General features: G+C 42.0%; 1 protein-coding gene across 7 annotated transcripts in view; it reads left to right on the top strand.

Moving 5' to 3' along the window:
* SGCD (sarcoglycan delta) overlaps positions 1-24,664 on the top strand; it is a 305,579-nt gene that overhangs the window by 96,141 nt on the left and 184,774 nt on the right. For all 7 annotated transcript variants that reach the window (XM_064387559.1, XM_064387551.1, XM_064387556.1 and 4 more), the window contains one exon: positions 14,430-14,615. The gene's annotated coding sequence lies outside the window, so the exon portion shown is untranslated. The remainder of the gene's footprint in view (positions 1-14,429; positions 14,616-24,664) is intronic.

Below are 24,664 nucleotides of genomic sequence, written 5' to 3'. Positions count from 1 at the left end.
GCACTGCTCTTCACAGAAAGGTTAATAACTGTGTCAGATCTGTAACAGTGTTCCCTGTAAGAGGGCTTACGTGCAAAGGCAAGAACAAGATAAGGAGTATTTAGGTAACTGTGATATATTTGGGTCAATGTGGCCTTATGAAATGTACCAACTGAATTATTTACAACTCTCAGAAGCTTATGGAGAATAGGGCAATTGTCAGAATTCTGGAGGAAGGCAAACATAGTACCTGTCATCACAGAGGACACTACAAGGGAAACAGAGATTTGTAAATACCCAAGAAGACCCAGAGCAAATTACCTGTGAGCACATACCTGTGAGCAGCACATAGTAACTGACATGCTTTAAGCCCAAAATCTGATTTCTTTTTCTGATTGTGTGACTAATACCCAAGAGAGGGGGAAAGCAAACGCTCTTTGTAGCCAGGAGTGTGATGCTCACGTGAGCATTACGTTCTCATACCTGAGAGAAAGCTCAGACTTGTGACTGTCAAAATTCTTGATCTGTGGATCACTAAATTTCTTTTAGCAGAGTTTCATATGCCCAGTCAGCAAGGAATTCACTGTGCAACAACTACCACTGGCTATACACCTGCCTTTAACAAAGTCTTAAAAGAAGTATATTAATGTTTAACTCAGATGTTATTGGATATTTTAGCCATGGGGCGTGAGAAGTATCTGCCTTAATAATTTGTTGTTTGAATGATGGACCAAAAAGTACAATTCTCAAGTGTGGGTGAGCCCCAGTCATGAAAGATGAAGCCAGTTGCACATATGGAGTTGTTGTATGGGGACCACTGCTTCAGGTGAGCTCTGGACCCTGAACTGAGGGGTGGCTGCTGTGACATTGTGTTCCCTAAGGATGTGGACAGCTTCGGAGGGAAGCAACAAAACCAGGTCTAGTACCTCTGTTATTAATCTGGTGTCTGCTGTACTGAGAAAATGCTGCAGTTTTACTGAGGGGGGTTCATGTGGGGAAGTACTGGAAGTACATTCAGGACTATTTTAGGGCAGCTTCCTAAAACTTGAGTCATGCCCTCTTGTTACCAGACTCAGAACCGGTAGACAGTTGCCTTCATAACAGAACCAAAATCTCACAGTCTGTATGACGTGGAGCAATTCATGCACTGGTAAATTCAGTTACAGTCCTGATTTAGAAAAACACTGAAGCATCTGCTTAAGTTTTTGTCTGACAGGTTTTAACAGGTGCTAAAAGCTCTGCCCTGAATGAATTACTTTGATGAATCGAGACCCAATCAAGCATATGCTTGTGTTAGGAAAAGGATAGATGCCGTGCATAAGTTCTCTGAAGGGGGGAGGAATATACATTAGGATATTTTTAAATGTCTATTTTTATATGTGCTTTCTCTCAATGGAAATTGCATAGACTGCAGTACCATCCTCTTTGCTCTCTCTCCAGCATCCCTTTCCCCAGTGCATTTACTATGAAAGAGCTTTGCCGTGGGCCATAGCCTGTATTTCAGGGGAGTATCACATACTGAAAACTTACCTAACATCTGCAGAAATGGGATGGGTGGGTGGAGGATGGGGAGCTAGAGGTAAGCCTTTAAAAAGTTTTCCTAAAGATAATTCTTTTTAACCACTCCTCAGGCTTTTGCATAAAGATTGCAGAGTAGGCATTCCAGCTGCTTAGAGGAGCCCTGGATTTATGCTCTGTAATAAATGTATCCATAGGGTGCTGCGTTGTTGTAATGATAGCAAATGACAGTAAAATTAGGAGAATTAATAATGACCCAGCTGGAATAATTTAGCACTGTGATAAGTAAACTCTAACCTAATACTCAGCATACTGGCAGAACTATTTACAAAGCACATTGAATGCAGGAGTCTGAGGGGAATCTTCTATAGAAAACAAAGTGAAACCCTAATCACAAACAAATGCCATAGCATGTCATTAAGAGGATTAAGTGGCTTGAAATTGATGTCTAAGGCATTTTGGTTGATTGTTGCTAAAAATACCACATGCTTGACAATTATCTTCTGTTTGCCATCCTCTCTCCTGCTAGTAGTCTGTCATGCAGTATTATTCTTGTTTACCACCCCTGCCTCATACCAGGTCTTTATCTGTGAGGTTTGCAGCTTGGTGCCAGAGCTGATCTGGAACTCACAGTCTGATGTGTTGGCACTGGTTGGTGCCAGACCATTAATACCTTGGTAGCAAGGGAGAGGGCAGGTTCAGCAAACACTGGGCTGAAACCAAAGTGGAACAGCACAAAACTTCTGGAGTTAGCTTTTTGAATAAAAATGCTTGGGTTTTAGTTTGAAATACTGTATTTTCCCTAAGAAATATTTGTTACTTTAGAGTTAACAAAGTTCTTAAAAACATTTTAAATTCCAATGAAGCATTTTACAATGAGTTTTATATAGACTTGAACTCATGATAGCTTTCTGAATAATTAGAATTTCTGAAACTTTGACCTTTGGTCTAAGTAACAAATTTTTAAAGTTAGAAAAACTTCTTACTCTGCCTTGCTTAGCGATTCTGAGCTATTACCTCATTGGTGTGTGCTTTGCTGAGAGGAAGGAGCTGCAGATGTATTTAGGCAAGTCAGATATTTCTGAGGGAAAGCCTGGAAAGTAGCATCGTAGTATGTGAGTGAGTGTCACCATATGGATCCTTTCCGATCTGCTCAGGCTGTCAGTGAAGGGAGTGTTGCACCAAACTCCCAGATACAGACAGGAGCTGTGGCTGCTTCCATGGCTCTTGGATGTGTGTGAGCTGATTGCAGCCCTGAGCAGAGCAGGCAGCAGGGAAAGCTCCGGCTCTGATTTAAATCCCAGAATTTCTGGGGAGCCTTGCACCCTGTGGCCATGGGAATTGTGCACGTGGAGCCTTCACCTGCAACCCCCAGGATGTCCTGGATGTGGGCATGGACCAGCTCCAGCTCCAACCTGAATGAACATTCTCACTTGAAATATCACCCCATGTCATTCTGGGGGCACTGAATGGATCCAGTCAAAACTGTGTCTTCAGCATCACTGGTTGGATGTGGGTATGAGCAAATTCTGCTGGCTTTTCCACTTTTGTGTCTTGTAGCTATGCAGGCTTATACTGAGCTGTGCTGCTTTTGTAGTCAAGGAAAATTGGTGCTAAGAGATACTGGCGTATTGTCTGCCCTGTTGGCAAGAGGATCAGTGTCCTGCAAAATTTGAGAAAAGACAGAAATCTCTTGTAGTGTGAAAGCTACACATGGACAAAGAAACCTCAGGTTTTCAATTAGAAGTTTTGGAGTTTGATTTCTCTTTCCCTTGTATCAGTTTTATAATAATAATAATATCAACAACAATGATATTAATAACTGTCCTGAATCCAGCCATGTGAGATGGCAGTGGGAGATGCAGATATTTAAAGCCAGTCCCCCAATACTGAGGTTCAGACATTCCATGTTTCTGGGCTTCAGGCAGCTGCAGAGGAGTTGCAGGAAAGAAAATAAGGATAGCAAAGTTTTAAACTGTGGTTCAACCCATTCCTTCTGACTTAAGATGAGATGCCAAGTCCACTGACCTACTGCCTCTCTTTGAAGGATGCTTCTGCCCTTGCTTGGCAATATAATTACAGCATGGTTGGGAGTTCAGACTGTAATCTGGATCTAATCATCCTGTATTGAGGACACCTGAATAAATAAATATTGATTGAAATCCTAGTTACTGTCTCCATGAGGCTGCCTCAGAGCTGCCTCTTCAGGTTAACCTGTGCACCCTGCAGACCTCAGTCAAAGAGGGTTTTTACCCCCAGGGAAGATGAAAGTGACAGAAGTCCTCCCTGGCTCCTGCTGGTGGCCGTGGTGCTGCAGCTCTTCAGTGATCCTGCACCTGCTGGGAAAGTCACATATTTAAGGAGCATAAGCAGAAAGGGAAGGTGTCTGCTTGGTGAGACTTTGCCAAACAGAATTAGGATTTGTTTCTAGACAGCAATCAAAATTAGCCTTTCATCCTGCATCAAGGTAATATACAAATTGTTCTGTAAGCATTAGTAAGTTAATTGTATTACTTGAAGGATGCGTGCATAAATAAGCATTGAATATATTTGCTATCTTGCAAATGGAAATGAAGGTAAAATAGCAGCAAAGGTGGAAACTCCTCACTACTGGTTTTTCTTAACCCTCCTGTTCTGGCTGTGAGGTAGATTATTTTGGGTCACTATTTCCCTTTTCTGTTGATTTAACCCAGTGTAATTCTACATCCAGTGAGTATTTAGATGACCAGGTGAGATGCAATCTTCATAAATTATTAAGACCAGTGGAAGTCCCTCACACTGCACAAAGGATTTTGGCTGCAGAGCAGAAAAGGAGCTTGCTCTGAGTCACAACCAACATCTTTGTAAAGGAAAAAAAAGTCTAATATTTAAAAAAACCTAAATGTAACAGACTATAAATGAAAGAAATGTAGTTGTATATCAGAGCAATCCATTAAACACACAACCTGCTGCGAGATGCTACAGTATCACTCACTCCTCTGTAAGTCAGTACATAAACTTGTTTTTAATTTTTTTGGCAGACTTATGAAGGCAATTATCCTGGTAATAAATATTCAGCTTTAATGGGCAAGTAAATAATTAATGTTATTGCCTTTGCAAATTTAGCTTTTCACTTATAAATTATCATAATTAAAATAGTAATGTTTCAGTACGCATTTTACCAGCCAAAATCTAAATCAAGCAATTAAACTGTAGGTTTTTCACATCAAATGAGTTGAGTTTATAATGATACAAACTGTGGGCATAAATCTGCTTTTCATGGTCAGATTCATTATAGAAACATGAAGAAAAATTATTCTGCAGTAGATGTAATCAAGTATATTATTTGAAAAACCATTAATATATGCTTTAACTACTTCTTGCTGTCCTTTCACAGTGAAATAGGAAGGGGAAAGCACATTTCCCACGAATCTCTGGCCCAGCAATAATTGCCTGTGTATAATTGTAATGGCCAGTGTACAATAGCTGTTAGTGCATAGTAGCTGTCACATCTCTTTGGATTGATTGGAAAACCACAATGCACAGTATGGATCTGAAAATGAAAAAAAATTACTCTGTAATCATTAGCTTAAAAAACTCCAGTCTGAGTTACACAGACTGCAAATTTGATGATACAATTTTCCTCCTCTACTTATTGTTTTATATTTTTTGTGAGGAGCGTGTGCTGTCCTCATGTCAATGTTTCAGCTTAGTGAAAGCTTAGTGAGCAATCAGAGCAGAAGAGCTTTTCTTGGTAAGAGGAGATGAGTTAGTAGGAATGTGCAACTATTTCTACACTGGATGTGGCTCAGAGCTGGTGAAATTGAGCCCTTTTGGTAGTTGATCCCCAGGAGCAGAGTGTGAGCTGTAACTTCAAGCTGGCTCAGGGGTTCAGGAGGTTGCATCAAAATTTCTGAATTTTCTTGTGAGACGCAGTGAAACTCTATGGCTTCTGAAAATTAGAAGCTTCAGGGACATCAGACTGTAGGAACTTGAGCCTTTCTCATTTTGTTTTTAAACTGGGGATGTCACAAGAGCATTTCAGTTTGTATGACTGGTGTCAGATTTTGACTCTTTAAAAGACTACATTTTGTTAGAAATGGGAAAAGCTCAGAGGTGACTCTGACATTCATCTATAGACAAGGGCACACACAGATGAAAACTTGAAGTCTGAAAATTTGCTCAGAGAAGTCCTGAAAGCTTGTACTGATAACCCAGAGCTTTAGACATTTCTGGTCTTGCAGTCTCCACAGATTATAATTTATCGTGGGCTGGACAGTCTATTTATAGCTCCTCAAAATGTTTCTAAGAGCAGCATTTTGCAAGCTGCCAAAGGTTTGCAGATTTGTAATGAGGAGAATTCCTCGATGCACGGGCTTGCCCACATCCAGACCTGCTCATTGACATTTCTACAAGTTGTGATTTCATAGTCCTTTCGTGTCCCAGAACCCAGGGGGCAAATTTATCCCTGCAAAGGCCCACTGAAGTCACACCAAAGATAAATTCAAGTCAATGAATATTATTTTAGTGGTGTTTAAACCATTTGCAGTGCTATGCAGATAGGCAGCTGTAGGCTTTTTGCAGTGTCCAATTGTTTAAGCTTAAGTGGACTGAAAAAAAACCCTTTGAGCTGAATTTGTGCAAGTTGGTTTAAATACATGCAGAACTGCAGGTAAATATGGTTTTGACAACAATATTATCTGGAGTTTTAGAAGCACTTTAAAAAGAAGAAAAGCATGTTAGACTCTCATGTGTGATATCTGTGGGTCCATATTTCCAATGATATTTTAATTGGACACAAGTATGTGCTGGTGTGATGAGCTGTGGGTGGGAGAGCAGCAATGCAAACACCTGATGTCACAGGCAGTTCTCTTGTGAGCACTGCTAACTCCATGTGTCAGTGTGCACCTGTAGGAAATACAAATTTTTATCAGTGAAAAGGCCAATTTCTATCTCAAATGCTGCCCTGTTAGAAGTAGTCTTAATCTGTATTTAATTACTGTACTTTAGCCATGTCAAGGTTTAGTGGGGGTTCAGGTGCCCTGTATGGTTTCTTTGCCAGTAGTGGCTAAATGAGTTTTTTCATGTCATGCCAAGCTCTGCCTGGGTTTAATGACATATTTCTGGCTGGGTCTGGCCCTGGAGTCAGCAGGGCCGTGTCTGACAAGAGTCCAGCCTATTTTGTAACAAGGGTATTCTAAACTCCCTGACGTTTGATGGTCCCCTTTTAGCTGTTTTGGTTTTCAGCACAAATCAAATTTTCTCTGAGGCACCTGAGCACTGAAGGCAGTTCAGGCACTGCTGTTCAGGCTGGCTCTGCTGGGAACTGTATTTTTGCTCCTTTCTTTAGGATTTACAGCACTTTAAGGCAGCGTTTCCCCACGGAAGCACTGTGACACTGCCTTGTTTTATGGGTGAATTAGAGTATTGCAGGTATTTGCTGACTTCGTCGAAATCCAGCAAACCTTCTCTCTCTCAGAGCAGGCAGCAGGAGGTGTTTGCTTGGCTGAACTGGAGATCTCTCCCATGTGGAGGCTGAAGAGGGATGTGTGTGTGTGTTTGGGGAGGAGGGAGAACATTAAGGGAGTTGTGGTTTGCAGTTACAGGTGCATTGTAGTGGAAGGCCAGCTTCTGGGGCTTGCAAGTGCTTTTCTTTCCTTGTGGTGCTTTTTAATTTGCTTCAGCTTCTCCAAACTCGTGACACTTTTTGTAGAAAGCTTCAGCATCCTCCCACAGCCCCAGGCCTGCTCTGGCCTGTCCTGGCTCCCCACTGCAATCCCCAGTCCCTGCTCACCCTTTTCTCGTTTGATGCTGTGCCAGATCACATCCTGCCCTCTCCTGTGTCCTGCTTTGTCCTTTCTAGTAATATTAAGGCACTCAAAGGCTCTCGGGCTTTACCAGGCTTCTTTGCTGGCTACCAGTTCAAATTTAGTTTCTTTCTCTTCAATTATGCAATCCACACAGGAAAAAGGACATTTTGGAAGTCAGGCTGGTATTTGGAAGTGTTGTTGAATTTGATGCACTCTCCAGGCTAACAGATCTCTGCACTGAGGGACCTTTCTGTGTCATTTATGAACTTTGTTGACTCCTGCATCCCCTGGGTTGTAAAAGCTGCAGTAATGGGGCGGGGACTTTGTAAATAACAAATTTATCCAAACTTTTCAAGGTTTGCAAAATGACCAAAACACAACTATTTTTTCTAATACAGCTAAAGCTGACTTAAAGCATCAAAGGAGAAGCTCATTCTCAGGAAATGTGATGCTATTAAAAAGTGTGGCTTTTAAAATCAAAAGTTTGAAAATAATAGCCTGATTTCATAATGGAAAACCCTGTTCAGATTCTAGCTTGGCTGACACCTGTGTGTCCCTCCAGGTGCCACAGAATCCAATATACTTGTATTTTCTTTAACATTTAGGGTACCAGCTTATCCCACTGTGCTCCACTGAGATAAACAATAACATTACAGGGTTAAGTGACTTCGGAGATAAGTAACTTAAGCAAAGGGCAAAAGGTTTTCTTAGCAATGATATTGAATAATAGATGGAGGTATATGCATTTCCTTATTAATTTTCCAATAGGACATGGGTTAGAAGTGGCAGTAACATAAAACAAAAGTCTCTGAACAGTGACAGTTCAGAACAGCAAAGGCAGCTGTTATTTCTGACCATTGTAAATGCAGGCCATCATAAAACTCTCTGGTTCCAATGAGAGTAGAGTGCAGCCAGTGCCAGAAAGGTTGGGAAGTTTTATCTGAAGAGAGAGTATTTTAATTTTTTTTTTTTAAAAGAACAATCAAATTATTTTTTTTAGAAAAGGGAGAAAAATAGAAAAGAAGTGAAAAGCACATCTGAAGAAGATACAGAGAAGTCAGTTTTAGATGGCATAATAGAAATCTGCTGAGGTCAAATGAGATTAAAGTTAATAGTGGTCAAGTGAATACCTTTGATAGAGAAGTATAGTATGTGTATGAAAAGCTTATGCTCTAATGTCCTGATCCTGCTTGCTTTGCTTGTGTAGAAGTTTTTGTTGCATGGATGGATCAAAAAATGTTTTTTTCTGTGGCTAGTGTAATTGTGTGTTATTGCACATGTTGATGAATTTTGTTTCCTTTGGGTCAGCTGAGGATTTCAGAGCACATCCCAGCTCTGCAGTGCTGTGGTTGCAGAGTGGAGCCCTCGCCCTGGGAACACCCTGGCAGAAATGTGTGGATATGTGAGCCACAGGAGGAGGGGGAGAAGCTGGAAAAGTGATAATCTGTCCTAATTTTTTCAAAACATCTGTCCCCGACTCAGTGTGAAAGGGATGAAGAGGATAAAGAAAAGGAAAGGCACTGACTTTGCCTTATCAATGAGTTAAGGACTCTGTCATCCTAAATTTGGAAATGAAGCTTTTTAGTGAGCTGGGAAACAAGGTGATGTTGATGCTGTGCACTTGGAGAAACTTGTTTCAAATTTGTGATGAAGGGACTTGCTTGAACCTGTAATTGTGAAAGGGAGACCTGCAGCTTAACTGTGACACCAAGATGAGTGACGGGATTGTTTCCTTGTTAGATTCCCATTTCAGGCTAGAGTAAGAAGAAATCCACTTAGATCTTGTTCCATCAGTGAGGGTTGTATCACACAGCTGCTTGTGGTACAAGCCTGTCAGCTCTTGTTGGGAGAAGTGGCTTCATTTCATTACTCGATTATTTTGATGATCTGTCTGGTTAAATGGAAGCTGCTTGCTACTCACCACTGAAGTGAGTTCAGCATTGCTTTTTTCCACCCACAAATGTGCTTCCAACCCTTTGAAAGCATTATTTGACAAGGACATATGCATTGCAGTGACTTCATCATTGCTTTCAATTGAACTGGCAAAAGAAACAATAATCTCCTGAAAGAGCTTCAGTACAAGGGCAGATGTAAACATCTAAGGGGCCCAAGAGATCTTATTTTATAGTCTAAGCAGACTGTAATAGTAGGAGTAATAATGATAAAAACACTTAATAGTGTAATGCAGCTTTGGCAGTTGGAGAGTTAGACAGTAACCTGCAACTTAATGCTTTTGAACTTGGGAAGCAGCTTTGGTTAAAACCAAATGCCTGCTGAAGAAAGGAGTTTATATTATTTCAAATTGGAAGTATTTCCATGGCATTTCTGGGGCTCATTTTCAGAAACTATTTACTTACGTGCAACAGCAGCAAAACCTTTTGAGTGTCATAGCATTTTCTAACACAGCAAGGTATTAATTACACTCTTGAACCTGGTAGTGTAACATTGATGCTATTATGATGGAAATAGTTCATTCAACAAGGGTGATTAACCACTTATTTCCTTTTTCCTGAATACCATTACTTTGTACCTGGATAACAAAAATCAATGCTGATCTTCAGCAGCATCACAGTATTCTATTGTATCAATCTCAATCAACATATTCTTCATTTTATTATTGCCTGCATTCTTTAATTGAGTTCATTTCCCATCACACCACCAGCCCCCACCAAATTTCAGATGGTGGGTTTTATTACTTGAATTGGAGCTCTCCTATTTCACTATTTGTTTTGTTGGCAGGGAAGGGAGAAAAAAAAAAGCCTCCAAACAGCTGAGTGCCAGTAGTGCTGATGACTTCTGTTTTATTTATGTTTTGCACTGAGCCATGGTGAATGATAAAGTGTGTCTGGGACACGGCTGTGGGCAGCACTCTAAGTGTTATAGTTGGAAATCTGCCAGAGTTGCATTGCTACCAATTTTTTACCCTTAGCCTTCTGGAAGGAAGGATTCAAAGTCTCATTTTATTCCCTTCTTCACCTGTGTCACCTTTGCAGTAAATTAATGTGAGATGTTTAGCAGAGATGGAGCTGACGTGGTGAGCTGTTGCTCCCACAGCTTCCCCTGGCACTGGAGCTGTGAGGAGTCAGGAGCATCCTTTGGGATAACAGAGAGCTTGGCTTGCAGCTGAAGCCTGTGGTGAGGTTGTGCTGATGTTGTCCTGGAGCTCAGCAGGAAACTCTGAGCTTGATCCCGAGGAAAAAGCGAAAAGCAGCAGTTGTTCCCTGCTCAGCTGTGTGGGGACTCGTGTCCGAGGCTGTAATTAGAAGATATACCTGCTAATGAATTGGTGTAATCCCCTGCTGTGTTCAGAGTCTGCTGGGGGATCTCTTTTCCTGCCTTTGCAGAGGCAGGTGACCTTGCTAAATACTTAGCAGTAAAAATGTGTTTTCCCTTGCTTGTTTCACAGCCTTTCTTCTGGCTCTGCCAGTGGAGCTCTTCTTTATTAATTGAAAATACTTACTCAAGTTTAGTTTCAGGGAAGGAGGGAAGTTAGAAGAATGAACATGAACATGTTCCATATGTGTCATGGATGCACACACATATGGAATTCTGTTTTCTTAATGGCCACGGTAGCAATAAAAACAAAAGAAATGTAATATTTAAGCAAGGAATTACGTTTTCAATTACTTTTCAGTCACCAGCCACTTAAAATATTTTATCTTTTCTCCTCCCAACTAATTTATTCAATTGCAATTAGGTAGATTGTAATTAATATTTGATGAGACAAACTAATATTAATTTGAATATCTACTACACTGTAACATTTGCTCACAGATGTGTTGTTTAGCTCCTAGATACCTCTTTTCTGCCCTTGCTGAAGTTGCAAATGCTCATCAATGCTGCCACAAGGCCCAAGCTGTACCTCAAGCTGTATGACACACAAATATAAGGATGAGTGTGCTGGGTCAGAGGAGGGTCCAGCCAGCTCCTGTCCTCACCCCGACAGGGATCAATAGTTGATGCCTAAAGACAAGAATTAAGAACAGGGCAAAGGTACAGCAAGGCTTCCTGAGAGACAGAAAGTCTCCCAGACTTCATTGATTTGTGGCCTGGAAACATCCCAAGGTAGAAATGGTGTCTTCAAATTTAATATTTGAGCTTATTTGTTACGTCTAAAGTATATAGTTATTTTGTATAATTCATGCTTCCATCAGCAAAGGACTGAAATTCCTCCAAGGGAAATACTCTCTTTTTACTGGAAAAATGTCTTGTCTGCCTTTTCTGATTAATGAGAACATCCATATGCTGGCTTTTGTGAGTGGAAGACGGATCTGATACCACTTAACTATGTTAACTGAATGTAAAAATCTGAAGTGGTGGGCTAATGAAAGTAATTTGCAGTTTGTCGGCGTGTTCCCTCTGATCAAAGACGAGTGGGGGAGCACAGCAACTCAAACAGCACAAGCAGGCTGTGGGATTTCTAGGACATGGGGCATTTTTTTGCAAGTTCAGACTTGGTTTTGTTTCAGGTAGGAACAGCGGCAGCTCCTACAGCAGGTGCAGGCTTAAATGGATGATTTCTGTGTCAGGGATCATATGGATTTGGGAAGGATCTTAAAGACCATCCATGGACAGCTTCCACTGTCCCAGGTTGCTCTGAGCCCCATCCAGCCTGGTCTTGGACACTTCCAGGGATGGGAAGCCACAGCTTCTCTGGGCACTGTGTCCTCAGTCTGCAGCTCCCGAGGCTCTGGGCTTGGCAAGAGCTGCCCAAAGCCAAGGAGGTCCAAGGAGCACCTTGGCAGCTCTGTGGTGGGCTCTCTGAGGCTGTGAGAGGGAAACCAGCTGGACTCTGACCATCGGGTCAGGACTGACCTACTGAATGTGAGGGGGTTTTCTTGCCAAACTGTACAGGTTTGGGCAACACAAATGGCATAAATTCCTTTTTTTTTTACTATATTTTTTCTTCTTTTTTTTTCCCTTTGTATGGTTCTGAGCCAACACAAATTATAGCTCGTGAGGGTTTCTATGCATTTGGCTTTTGTAGCATTTTACTTTATTGCTGACTAGGATGGTCCCTGGCCTGGCTCCCTGCCCCTGTATTGTGTGATACACATCAGCAGAGTGTGGAGGAAGCACACTGCCTTCAGACTGGAGCATCTGCCCTTTGCTGCTTCCTGGAAACCTGGCCATTGATTTAATTTCATTAAGTTGCCCCATCTTAGTTATATCATGAGAGATGGGAATTGTGCACACTCACTGCATTTTGTCGTGAATAAAGTTGTTTTCACCTCGACATCCACACCTCCTGTTACTTTTCTTCCTTCACATTGCTAGATATTCTTTGGCAAACTGTTCTAAACAGAAACATTCAGAACCCCACCCTTCCCAGCCTGAGCTCAGGCTCCTGCACTCAGGTTGCAGTGATGATCTGGTCCTCTTGGTCTACTCAGCTGATGCTCTGGTTAATGCACAAAAATGTAGCACTGATTTTCTTTAGTGACTATTCTATGTTACAATTTACGAGTAGAAATGAAAAAGTAATTGTAGCTGTGGTCTCCAGAGATAAAATCCTTAAAAGCAGTAGAATTAGGTCTTACTGCTGCCTGCAGATCAAACTAGTGCAGCATCAGCCATTCCTGTGCCCATAAGTCACTCAGCAGCCATTTCAGTTGGCAGTCTGATTTTTCATGGTTGGCCTGGAAGAGAGCAGGAACTGAAGGTCCAACTTTTGTCCTTCATGTCTGAGTTCAAGAAAGGCAGGAATTCTGCAAATGTGTACAACAATCACGGGGCTGAGATCTGCCACCCTGACTCTGTTGTGGGTGTCCTGCAAGGTGTTGTGGAGCCTTTAGGGGTGTATGGAACATATGAGGTCCAGTAAAGTAATTAGTGCTAAATGAAGTAAATTTATTTGATTGTTCTGATCTGTGTGACTATGCCTGCTGTGTGGACTTCAACAAAAAAAAGAAAAACCCCATTACGTACATTTGTGTGTGTATATATATGTAAAAGGCACTATGATGCTGACTTCCAGAATGCACAATTTCATGTGCTGGTTGCTGAAATACTCCTTCTTGCAAGCCCAAAACCTAATGTGTTTTCCAGATAGGTGTAACCTGTTCATGGGTTCAGGGTTTCTTGTGAAGGTGTAATGGGATTTTGTGGGACTTTGAGCTACCATGGGCTTTCTACTCTCTGATGTTTTTCCCTTTGCTTTTTGTAAAATTTCTAGGCAAGGTCAGAGTACATTCATGGCTCAGAAAAGCATCTCTGGGTGTGGTTTAAGGCTATGAGCTGTGGATATATCTGACATAGGGAGCTCAGATCCTGCTCTTTCCTCAGTCCTCACCTGTTTTGTGCTGCTGGGCATAGTTTTGCTTCACAGGCTGTATTATCTGGGTGGGGGAAGGATGGTCTTTTGAGTGTTTCCCATCTGCCAGGGCTTAGGGATGAGCATTTGCACTTCCCAGAGCTGCTGTGAGGTTTCTGCTTGCTGCTGGTGGTGGCCTCCATCACTGTCTCTCACCTGGAGTCTGCAGCGAGGCCCCGCATCCCTGCTCAGTGCCAGGCTCTGACCTCTTGGGAGCTCTGAGCACCTCTAGCAGTGACAAGTGGCTAGAAAATGTGTTGAAGGCAAGCCCCCAACTCCCAGAAAACCCCAGGACATTTCCTAGTCTCTGGCAGTTGCGTTGGAGGCAGAACTTTGGGAACTGCGGCGTGTTGGGCTGGCAGTCACGACTTCCCATCTGCTGTGAGCTCCTAAGCTTTGAATTTCTTGAGTAAGAGCCATTTTATCGTGCAGAGTATTAAGACTGAGGTGATGGCTCTGCTTTTAATATGAAAGTCCTGTTATTCTTCAGAAATGCCATAATGAATTAAAATATTCCCTATGGAGAAGTGCATTACATACTTTTGTGTTACAATATTGGACTGGAATAAAAAGCAGCCAGGCTGTCACTCATTTCCTGGACTAGGGACGCTATAAAAGTACTGTAAAGCAAGAATAGCTTTGCACCACATTTCTTGAATTCAATGATTGCCCTCTGAAGGTGCCACACATGATGGATTGTCACAGATTCTCTGTCCTGCCTTGACATTTCATTCCTATCCGATGTTGTCTTGTGTTCTGCTCTGAATCTGCCAAACAACTGACCCTAGAATTTAATGCCACACCTTCTTCTCTTTTCTTTTTCTGAGCAGCATCCTCTGCAGCTGAGGCTCTGAAATACTGGAGGACACTGCATCTTCCTCAGGGACACGGGCAAGGAAGAGCTGGAGCCTCTGGGGGGCTCAGAAAGGAATTGTGGTTGGTGGTCGCCTGAGGAACTTACCTTCACCCCAATGTTGCTCTGAAAGGAGTCGTGTCCAACAGTCAGGTTTGGTAAGGTATGTATTTTTTCCCCTGCTCTTGTATTTTTGCTCTTTTCTGAATGTCTACATGTGGGGAAGGCAGAGCATTAGCAGCCTTTGAGTTTATTGCTGTATTCATGCCATGCTCATACTGTGTCTGTAAATAAGCTTTGCTCTCCCTGAATTTAGAAAGCGTTCAGCAGGAGTGAAGTGTTTTTATTGTCTTGGGCTTGAGGGGGTGTCTGTTTGTGTGAAGTTCTTTATTGAACGAAATGCTCGCTGATGGTTGTGTGTTGCTGCTGGTGATGGATACTTGGTGATAGGAATCTATGTTTTGAAAATCCCACTTGTTGTGTTTCACTAATGACTGTAATTCTGAGGGTCAGAGATGGGGAAAATAAAAGGAGATGAAGTAGCCCATTTGTAATTCAGCCCTGTGCTTTCCTTTGTGCTTTGTATATTCTCACTGTGTGCAAAGGATGGAAATACCACTACCAATTTCCTGTATAATAGTATTCCCTCTTTTTTGTGTAGCACTTAAAATTTTTATTTGTGTGAGTGTTCTCATACCCATACAAATGTTGCCCTGGCTGTGCTGGAACTGTAGCAAAGCAATATTGCAACCATTTTCTAACAAGAAACTGAAGGCCAGGATGTATTGTTAATGAAGATTGTGCTAGATGGGATTTTAGGGTAATACAGTCTCTATGGCTTCTTTTACCTAGGTCAGGTTATTTCTGTGAAGGCAAAGTTTTCTGAGTAAAAAACCCCAAACAAACAAACAAAAAAACCCAGATTTAAAGCAATGGTTCCAAGATCTCAGTAGAGTGATATCAGATGACATTATCCTTTTTCATTTAGCACATGGGTATTGACTTCCTTCATATAACTGAACCAGCACTATAATGTTGCTGGGAAAAGTACAGCAGCAATATAACACCTGTGCTTGGTGTCAGTGGAGGAGCAGGGAAAAGAAGTCAAGACTTTCTTAAAAGCCTCTAAAATAAATCACAATGCAGGTGAGTGTACATTACTTCTCCTACTTTTGATCTGGTTGGACTTGTCATGTTAGCTCTGGAAATTGTGGGCTCTAACTCTTATGCTCTAGCAGAGCTCTGCCAGTGTCTGGCAATTGCAGGGAAAAGTTGGTTGGAACAGCTTAAATTGGGTGCTTAACTTTTAAATGTTGAGGGTCAAGAAAGGTCTGTTCCAACCACAGCATGTGCTGTTAATTTGTACAGGAATTTCAAGCAAACAACACGGTTGCCAGGGCAAGGTTCCCATCATTACAGCACAGCACAGCTCTGCTTGTCTGCCTGCTCTGGTTTCTGCAAGAAGAGCTTGTTAGACATTGCTCCTGCCTTTATTATCCTCTTCACTTCTGTTTATTTCCAAGCTACTGCTCTTGTGATTATAACACTTAAAAGGGAAGGTTGTAGGAGAGGTATTTTGTAATCAAGAGAGCTTCTTGACTCTCGCAGAGAAAAATTTGGCACTGTTAGAATATAGAAATCAAAGCAGTTTTGTTTATTCCTTGTTTGGGTTTGAGATTTCTGAGTTGATTTATGTAAATCTTTCTTTCAGTGAGGGTGTGAGTTTTGCTGGGTGCCCAGGGTGTCCTGGGGTGTGTGAGGATCTGCTCCAGAGATGTTGGTTGTTGGTGGGTTGTTGGTGTGTTGCTGCTCCTGCCTTGGATAGGGGGGCAGGAAAGAGCTCCCCTCTCATTCCTGAGCCAATCCAAGTCTCACTCTAGGTCTATATAAATTGTTTGTGTGAAATTATTGTTAAGGCATTAAACTCCAGGTTGGATTTTGATTATACTTTTGCATTTTACTTTGTTACCATCAAATCTAAAATTTGGTTTTTATTTAAATCTCACACTTCTGGAAACTTATCTTGAAGAAGAACATTTCACTTTGAGAAGGTTGTGCTAAACTATAAAGATTTGGCCAAACTGTTGTTGCTCACTTGAGTAGATGAGGCCTTTCCTTATTGTTTCTCTTCATCTTGGGGACTCGTGATTACCAAAGTACTTGACTGCCATCAACTTTATCTGTTCCTACAACACCCTTGTAAGACAGAAGTGCTACTTATCCCCATTTTGTAAATGGTGAATAAGAAACAGAGTCACTTCCAGGTCACTTTTAAGTGGCAAACATCTGTCCCTGATTTTCAGGCAGTCTTAGTGCACAAGCTGCATCTGCAGCCCTGGCTGAGCACAAGATTTAGTTATGGATCTCTCTGAGGTCACTGCTCCCACCCAATCCAGTTTCTTCCATGTGTCCTGCTCTCCCAAGTAGAGAGGGTTTTAATTAAGTGATTACAGTAACACTTAATGACATCAGGACTCAAGGTTTCCCTCTCTATCTCTCCTGAAAACTGAAACATCTGTTCAAGTGATGTGGGCTGAATTCATTCATCTTTGCAGCAGAGTGTTTGCTCACGTGAGACGAGCAGATGCCCTTTTAGCAACACTTATGAAATTGTGCTGATGGTAATCTTATTGCACAAGGAATTAGTTTAAATGGGTCTAAAGATGATGTGCAGAGCAGTAGTTTTTTTTCTGAAATTGCCCATTTTTAGATTAGTAGAATCTGGTTAGTAAAATGCTCTGTTCGGCTGAAAAGGCACATTTAATAAATATGTAAGAGAAATTTTTAAGTAGCCATTAAACATAGTTAATAAATTTTATCTTGCAAGTAGAATTGGAAAAAAACCTGTTCATTTAATGTGTTTTATGGCTCTCATAGCAATTAATTGTCTTCATTACATGAACATAAATCCTCAATGTAATTCACCTTTTTCAGATTAATTGCTATGGAAATTTTCCCTTTGCTTTGTTTAGACTAGTAATATTATTTCTCTTTTCTAAAAGCTGAATCTCAACACCACATTTTTTTATCTTTTCCAGATGTTCTATAAATCAGTTCCAGTTAAAAAAAATCTCTTTGTGCTCCAGGCCAGTGCAGGGGTGGTGGTGCAGCTGTGATGCTCTGATCAGGTGAAGCAGAGACTTCAAGCCCTGCTTGACCTGCAGCAGAGCAGTGGGCAGGTCTCCCTCTCTCATTCATTCTGTTATGTGGTCTGATAAAAACTTATTATTTCTTTCTTCAAATTTTTCTTTTTTCTTGCATGATTTCATTTATTAAATCAGGAAGAAAACCCTCTGACTTTATATGCCTCTCACAGTAAGACCCTAATGCAACTTTTTACTGTTTTTGCTGAGGGATACAAGTCTGAAAATTCGTCAGTAAAATTGTCCTCCAGCTTTATTGTGGGAAAATTTTGGTTGGAGTGTCGCGGGATTGCTGCTTGAATTCCCAAAATTAAATTAAAAGCTGCATTTTGATTAAAGCCTTAATTCCCCTGGATTGAATTTTGCACACCAAATAGGACAAGAGGACAGCATGCAGGATTGTGTTTTACATACGTTTTTTATCAGTGAGCAGGCTGAGCTTGTTTGCATGAGTAACATTTATGCAAATGTTTTCTAATGTTCCTCCGGACTGTTTTGCTAGGGTGAGGATATGAAACAGCTATAATATTTGCATGTTTTTGTTGCAAGATCAGCAGACTGGCTGTTAAGGTATCAATTCCCTTGATGACGCCACTTCTGCAGCCCCATTCACTCAGCTTCTCCTCACAGGGCTTTTATTGAATCCATCAACCTGACACATATCAAAGCACAACTTCTGATAACAAATATCTTGTTGTAAAATGAATTAAAGAGGTGATAGCAGCAGCAGAACCAAGTTGAATTTCTGAAAGAAAATAAGAAACTCCAATACTAACATGAGATTCTTAAGATACCAATCACAGAACAGAGATATAATAGTCCTTTACCTGTTCTCCTGAAGTACTGAGAAGTCAGTGGGTCTGTCTGAAGTCATTCAAAGGGCCTTGCTCCTGGGCTGGCAGCTTGTGGCTCTGCCTGCTGCCTTCTGATGTTTGTAGTGGTGCTTCAGAGAGCCTGGTGAAGTTGGGGTTTGTTTTCTTCTGGAGACCTTTCCCCTGCAAGGAGCAGCAGCCTCCTTGTAATAACTCTGCACTCCAGTCGTGCAGAGACCTGGAGACTGAGGAGAGGGAAAAGCTGGCTCTGAGTGCAGCACACATTCTTTCTCTCAGAAGCCAAAGCAGTTTGGAGCCCCCTGTCCTCTGCAGAGCTGCTGCTTGGCAGCCCATGGGCCATGTCTTTGGCAGAGCCCAGCCAGGGTGGAAAAGGGCCTGTGTTTCTTCGGGCTGCAGGTGTTTTGAAATTAGCTGGTTCAAAACCTTGGTCTGAGAACAGATTTTCTCTGTCTCCTTGCAGCCTTCTCCTATCTGTTTTGCTCTCTTTGTCCTGCTTTTTTATTCCCTTTGGTTTTGCATCTCTCAGAGGACAAGAAGCTTCTGGCAGGGCTGCCTTTGCACTGGTACTGCTCTCACTCTGCCCAGGCTCACTTACCTCTGATTTTTGGCTAGCAAGCCCTGTAAAATACTAGCTAATAATAGTCATGCTTTTTTCTCTGTGGCAGGCCTGCTTTCTGGATAAGTATCCACTGACAGTTTGCAGCCTAGCAGAGAGGAAGAGGAGGGCAGCCAACAGTTGATGTGGAAAATTAATTATGAGCTGCCATCCTCCTGCCATGTAGTTAAGGCAGTTCTGCATTGCAAGCTTTACATCCAGCTGTGCATTTCCTTCCTCACATGGTGGGAATGCTGCCAGAACAAAGCTTAGTGGAGAATGTCTCTTGCGGGACTGATCACTCAGGATGCTCTGGAGCCTTTACTGCTCTGCTTTCAGCTGTGACACCACCCAAGGAGTAATTTTTTACTTTTTGTTGGAGGAATGTTTAGCTTATTTGTGCCTCCAAGTTGATAAAGATTTTTGTGTGTGTGGTGGGGAAGTCACCCGTGTCCCCTCTGCAGTCAGGGAGCAACATTTTTGTGTTCCAGTGTAGCGGTGTCCTGGTGACATTCAGGTTTAGAGGAGCTGCAGCTTTTTATATTTTCATCCTTCAGGATGACATATTTACTTCATAATGATCCTCAAAAACTGGCCTTGTCCACAGAAGGAGGGAGTTTGACAGGCACCAGGCAGCCCTGGGAATGCAATTACCCAAAGGAGCAGCTCTGTCCCTGTACAACCTCTGTCTTAATGATCCCAGAGGCATTTGCTGGAAGCCCCAGCCCCGTGGGCAGTTCAGGAGCTGTTCTGGTCTCATAATTGAAGATTGGCTCCCACTACCTTGAGCTGAGCCCTGCAGAGCCAGCACAGCCCAGTCTAAGTGCCAGAGATGCCTTTCCTTAGGGAGCCCTTTAGGATACATGAAAGAGTCTGAAAGAGGGAGGGTTTTGGAAAGCCCTGACAAATTTTAAGTGGCAGTTTGGGGCTGAGCTAAAGAAATGAGCACTTGGTGTAACTTTCCTCGATGAAGCCTTTGTTTAGTTCAAAGGGTGTTGAAGGGTGTGGTAGAAACACAACAGTAACAGGTGTGAGGTGTTATGGAAATACTTTTCTCTATAACAGTGTCTCTTCAGACCAGAAAAACCCTTTTGGCTGCTCAAGTTTTCAGTTAAGGTACCAGATGTCTTCACTTTGTACATTTTTATTATAAAATTAGTTATCACAGTTGCTAATTTAATGGTTAATTGAGGGGTGATCTCTAAGAAATACTGAGGATTTTGTAAAGGGCCAAATTGCTGCCTGGTGGAAGTCATTGACTGAAATCACGATGGTGTGAGCCTCATCCTCTTCCTGAGCTCTGCCTCCTGACTGACATAAATTCTACTTTCTTTCTAGTGCTGTCATGCTGATTTTTTGCAGCCAGGGGACTGTATTTGGAAGCACAAACCCATTGCACAGGTTTAGATGTGCTGCAAATAATTGTGAATGTCTAATGAAGGGAAGCTAAAACATACTGAAAATGTTTGGAAATAAGAGGGAATGTGTGCAGCCAAGCGTTAGCTGTGAATGGAGAGTTCCTGTTGGCATCGTTTAATGGGAACTTTCCAGCTCCCAGTTTCTGTGGTGAATATGTAGATAACAGCAAAACCAAAAAGGCAGGGTTACTGTAGGCAAATGGAAGGAGCCTTTCACCTCTGGGGTGAAAGGGACAATGAAGTGAGCAGCATTTCTGTTTATGGCTGACACCCCTTCAGTCTTTGCCTTCCAGTTACTGGGAAGGGGCCAGCAGAGACCCCAGAGCACTGGCCTCCTCTAAACAAAGTTGTGTCTTACTCCATCACAACACCAAATACCATCTGTTTTTTACTCCTGGCTGTCCAGGAAAAAACAGGGAGGTTTTTTTTTCACATTTTTTATTTTTTTTTCTATTTGTCTGTTAGTTGGGATAAGGTACTTCTATTTATATCTCTCCAGACAAGCTCGGTGCCTTTGGCTTGAGTGGCCAGATGACTTTTTGTCCACCTCAGGAAGTGGTCCCTGACCTTTGTGGAGATTCCCCTCTTCCTTTCTTCCCAGTGCTGCTGTGCTTTCCACTCTCAACGTCATGTGAGAAGGAACAGTTTAGTTTTATAGGTGTTGTATAAAGACTTGGGCTTGAGCAACCATCAAATTGATGTGTACTCAAGCTGTGTTGTGATGCCATCACCCACGTGGATGGAGAAGCTGAAAATCAAAGCATTCTGAATGAAGAAGCACCACGAGGGTTAGGAGTGTGCCTTTTCCCTGCAGACCTCATGACTCTGTCAGGTATGGAAGGTTGTCAGCTTCTCTCCTTCTGTCCAGTCATATTCTGGTGGGTCTGCACCAGCATGCTGGAAATACAAATATAATAAAGAGGAAGAGGAAATAAAATATAATAAAGATAGTTCCAGAAGTTTTCTCCAAACCCTTTTGCATTTTATGTGTTAGTTTGGGTGGGAGAGGTGGTGCTTGACTGGCACTGTGGGGTGACACCTCCCAAAGTGTCCTGAGTTCATGACTGAAGTAGGGAGGTTGTGAGTCCTTCTCTGCACTCTTGTGCTGCCCCCAGGGGTGACACCAAAACACAGAGCATCACTGCAAGTTTCCCCTTGGAATGCTCTTAAAAGGGGGCAAAACAACAACAAAAAAGGTTTTTCTGCTTAGGAAGGCTTGTTGGCACCTGTCCTTGGCTCAGGAGCACGGGCACAGGGGGGTGGGCAGCTCTGCACTCTGCTTGCTTTCTCTCTGGGAGGAATTTCTAGTTATTAATGATTAATTCAAACGTTTCTTGTCATGAGTACAGTCTGCAGAGAGTGATAAATCTGTGGTGGGTTAGAGGTGGAGGTTGCTCAGTGCTGACAATTAGTTTGAGCCACAGGCTTTGCTTTCATTGGCATTTTCACAGAATTAACCTGGACCTTGTCAATTAAAATCCAGACACATTTTGATGAGGGACATCTTCTTCTAATGATAATTGTAATAATACCACTTTTCTTCATTTAAAACCTGTCAGGCAGGCCATGTTTCCTGGAAAATAACTGCCCAATTTTCACATTGCCTAAATAACTAGGAAGTATTTTTCAGTTTTTTTGAGCTGACACTTCATCACCAATAACTAAAAGCATATGAGGCCAGAGCTGTTAATCTTGGAACACTTACCAACTTCAGTCAAGGTAATTTGACTTTATCTGCTAAAATAAGCAGGTTTATTAGCCTTCACTTTGGAGGCTAATAAACATTTGATAATTGCCTCAAGTCGTTGATGGGGATTTATCCTATTTAGGTCTTCTATTTGACAGTGTGGTTCCAGAGCATGTCCTAGGCAGTGATCCATTTCTGCAGCTCATGTGTTCATTAGGTGGAGGAGGAAAGGTTGATTAAGGAACTCGTCTGAGTTGCACAAGAAGTCTGCAGTAGAAGTAACCCTGGAAATCCTCTGTCCTTGTATATTAACTGCAGTGGTTTTTTATGTGTCTGTAAATATATTTAGAATCTCTCTCATGCAAAAAAAATGACTATTTTATAGTTGCAATAGGATGATATATCAGGTTTCAATTAGAAACCCATTGTGGTTTTATTTTAGCATGGCATGAAAAATAAAAAAGGGAAAATCATGTTTAGTTTTGCATGGAAAAATACTTTTCATTTCTCTGAACGGTGGTTCAAGAGTGAAATCCTTCACAAACAGCCAGAGTAGGGAAGCAAAAAACTCTATCAAGTAGAACTATCTAGATCTTGCAGTGTGTCTGATCTGAGCTTGTCCATGTGGGTGGAAAATGCTGCACTTCCTTAGTAAAACTTGCTTCTCCTCTGGTCCTTCTCTGAGAGGTGTAGAAGAAGGAAGTCTGATTAATTATGAGCACTTCTAGGTGATGCCATAATATAAGTAACAATAACCCACCTTATTTATATAGCAGCTGGAAAAATGTCATCGGTAGTTTGTAACAAAACTCTTTTGTTTGTTTTGTTGTTTGTTCAAAACTCTGGCCATAGCATGGACTCTGAGTTGGAGATCCAGGCTCAAAATACTGCACTGGAGAAAGACTGAGGAATGATAACTGAGAACTAAATGGGTTTGGGCTGCTGTGCCTGTATTCTAGAAGTTTGTAGTGTGCTTTTAGTCAATGCAGAGTAATCCACCTCCTCTGTGGCAGAGCTTTTCTTTTCCCTTTGCAGTGTGAACTGGCAAGCCTGTAATCTGCATTCTGGGGAATATGGAAATCACATTTACAACAGCATAGCTTGAAGGCTGTAAATATTGCCTGATATTTTTCCAGTGAGCCTTCATCAACTGAGCTGTGTATCTCACTGCTCTCATTTTTTTAAGAGTGCATTAGGGGTGATCAATAAAAGCTGACCTACCTTTGCAAGTTAAATAGGCCTGATTTTAAATGGCTAGACTTAAAGAGATTAAGATTTGCTAACAGCGATTTAAAGTGCAAGCAAGGTCCATTTACATGCCATTTCTTTTCCACTTTTGAGGTTTGAATTGCAGAGGAAAACAGGTCATGTTGGGCATTAAAGCATGGAAGTGGAAGCTGATGCCCTGTTGAACATGTCTTTATGGAGGGGCTGCCTTCCTACCCTGCATTCCACTGTGTCCTACTGGAAACATAATTTAATTCCTAGCTGTGGAACACTCCTGACTGCAGAGTGAATGCTCCCTGAACTCGGACTATAAACAGTATTTCTTGTTTGGTACTTTTGATTTTTGGGAGATGCCCACGGAGGAAAAAAAGAATGTGCAAGAAACAAACAAACAGATACAACATAATGAAAATATGTATCTGCCTTGAACTACATTGTGGAAGTGGAGGCTGGAAGAGCAACACTTCCCTGCAATGCAGGTCTGGTTAGGCATGGGGAAGGGATGGATTGGTGCTGTAGAGCTTTTATTTCCCCACGTCATGACTTTTAAGAACCTGAAAGCCGTGTGGAATGGTCTTGTGTCATGAAAGACAGGTTCGGTTACACAAATGAAATATTTTATTGCCTTAAAGTTAGTCTGAAAGGTGTTGTAATAAGCAGGTCACTGAGTCAAAAGTGCTGAAACAAAACCTCCTGGCATGAATGCTGTATCCTGCAGACATTATCTCTGTTACAAAGGACTGCTTGAGAACATTTTAAATATTTTTGTGGCGCTTGTTAATCATAACCACTCAGCTACCAGTCTGTTGGGCTAGTTCTGATTACTGTGGTGTGTAGTGTGGTGCCTCTGGAGATTCCAGCTGAGATTGGGTGTAGTACATGCATTTCCTGATGGTGTGTCTCAGTTTCACAAGCTCACAGTGTGCCAGCTGCTCTTCCTCTCCCCTGCATGGTTCATACTGAGAGGAAGAGGAGTGTGGGCTCAGTGAGAGCCATCAGAAGGTGCTCAGATGTCTCCATTGTTTCACATGGAGCTTGTGTGTGTGAGTTTTGCCTTTAGGCTTGCGTGCATGCATGCTCATACTCTGTTGGACTAGTTATTGATAAGAATTATCATCAATTTTGTCCCTAAATGATTTGATCAGTCTCTGTGGCCCTAGTTTGAGCCCTGCTATGCTCAGTGCTGGGGAGCGAGGTCATACATGACAGTCCTTGGCCCAGGGAGCTTCTGTGTGGAAAATCTGAGTGCAGTGGGAGGAGGAGGCACGGGTTCCAGCCAGTGTGGAGGCAGCAGATGGAGCACAGCGGT

Source organism: Passer domesticus, chromosome 13 (assembly GCF_036417665.1).
Source record: "Passer domesticus isolate bPasDom1 chromosome 13, bPasDom1.hap1, whole genome shotgun sequence".
Lineage (NCBI taxonomy): Eukaryota > Metazoa > Chordata > Aves > Passeriformes > Passeridae > Passer > Passer domesticus.
The sequence above is the reverse complement of the archived record's forward strand: the minus strand, read 5'-3'. Positions and strand labels throughout refer to the sequence as shown.